Source organism: Cynara cardunculus, unplaced genomic scaffold, assembly GCF_001531365.2.
Source record: "Cynara cardunculus var. scolymus isolate 2C unplaced genomic scaffold, CcrdV1 Un_Scaffold_2854, whole genome shotgun sequence".
Taxonomy (NCBI): Eukaryota; Viridiplantae; Streptophyta; class Magnoliopsida; order Asterales; family Asteraceae; genus Cynara; species Cynara cardunculus.
This window is the reverse complement of record NW_020201241.1, coordinates 53,813-55,534: the sequence shown is the minus strand read 5'-3', so window position 1 is coordinate 55,534 and position 1,722 is coordinate 53,813. Positions and strand designations below refer to the sequence as shown.

The window sequence follows — 1,722 nt, the reverse complement described above, 5'->3', positions numbered from 1 at the left end:
TTTCATGCTGTAGCATTTTGACAGCATTGGTCGACTGGAAATAATTTTATATCTCACTCAAAAAGTCATACACCCTAGCTTGCTTTTATATTTTGTTATCTCCTGTTTTTAGTTGTGTTAACTCTGTTCTAATCTAAGTCTTCGAATTCGCCTTCTGAAATCATTTCCTTAACTTTACTTTCTTTTAAACTTTTACTACGATCCCTGTGGACGATATTTGGTACTTGTACCACTTTTATTACTTGAAAAACGATATTGGGACTATTTGTATACTTGCTTTTGGTCCTAATTGTTGTTTGTGGCTGTGGTGTTTCACGGCCCATCAAGTTTTTGGCGCCGTTGCCGGGGATTAGTTAGTGAAAAGTTTTCTTTTTAGTAAAGTAAAAGATTTGATTTTTCTCGTCCCGTTTTTAAAAATCGTTTTCAAAATTGGTGTATGTCACGGAGACATCGCGGGGAAATWTTTGAATTGGATCCCGATATTGAGAGAACGTTTCGCCAAAGAAGGAGAGCTCAAAGAGCATTTTTTGCTCTACTCTCTCCTAACATGGAGTTACCTCCCCCTGATATTCCACATTTAGAAAACCAACCGCCTGCCTTTGGGACAATACCACCTTTTCCGAATTTTCAGCAAGAACACAACCACCATAATAATCATAATGAGGAAACAGAGTCGGAGAATAATGAACAACCAAGAGAGCAAACTCCGAATATCATTAATTTGGCAAATTCCAAAAATGGAAGGATCATGGACTATGCCATTCCGGATTTTGAACAATTAAATTCTGGGATAGTTAGGCCGCATATGACCGCTCTTCATTTTGAACTAAAACCGATTATGTTTCACATGTTGCAAACAAACGGACAATTTGCCGGATTATCTTCGGAGGACCCACGCTCACATTTGAAATCCTTTAAGGAAATCACTGATGCTTTCCTGATCCTGGAAGTGTCTAATGACGCTCTGAGACTCACTTTATTCCCATTTTCTCTGAGGGATCGGGCAAAGACATGGTTTAATTCATTAACTCCGGGGTCTGTGCCTTCATGGAGTAATATGGCGGAAAAGTTTTTTCGAAAATATTTCCCACCAACTAGGAACTCTAAGTCCAGAAATGAAATTTGCCTTTTTAAACAAATGGACGATGAAGCTGTTCCTGACGCTTGGRARAGGWTYAAAGAGTTGTTAAGGAGATGCCCTCACCATGGCATCCCGTACTGTATTCAACTCGAGACGTTTTACAATGGGTTAAATCCCATGGCAAAACAAATGCTCGATGCGACCGCGGGCGGAGCCTTTACAGCTATGACCTATAATGAAGGATATGAGATCCTTGAAAAAATTTCTGCAAACAATGGACATTGGGTTGATCCACGTGCTCAATCGCAAAAGAAGACTGTTGGAATACATGATGTAGATGCATATACTGCATTAACAGCACAACTCACTTCCATGGCCACCATGATTAAAAATTTTACTTCTGGCCAAGGAGTGCAGCCAGTTGTTACTACACCTATTCCAAAAGTTCTTTCAGTACAATCTGTTTGTTGTGGTGGGGAACACTCGTATGAACATTGTCCTCATAATTCTGAATCCATAAACTTTGTTCATAATGGATCTGGTCCCTATACCAACAATTACAATGCAAGTTGGAAACAACACCCAAATTTTTCATGGAACAGTCCAAGTTTGAATCCACCCAGTCATAAACAACAAGGAAA

General features: G+C 39.4%; 1 non-coding gene across 1 annotated transcript; it reads right to left on the bottom strand.

Annotated features, from left to right (window-relative positions):
- Positions 1 to 1,105: 1,105 nt before the first annotated feature.
- On the bottom strand, positions 1,106 to 1,212 carry LOC112503304. Its single transcript, XR_003067928.1, has one exon. It is a non-coding gene; the product is annotated as a small nucleolar RNA R71 (small nucleolar RNA).
- Positions 1,213 to 1,722: the final 510 nt, after the last annotated feature.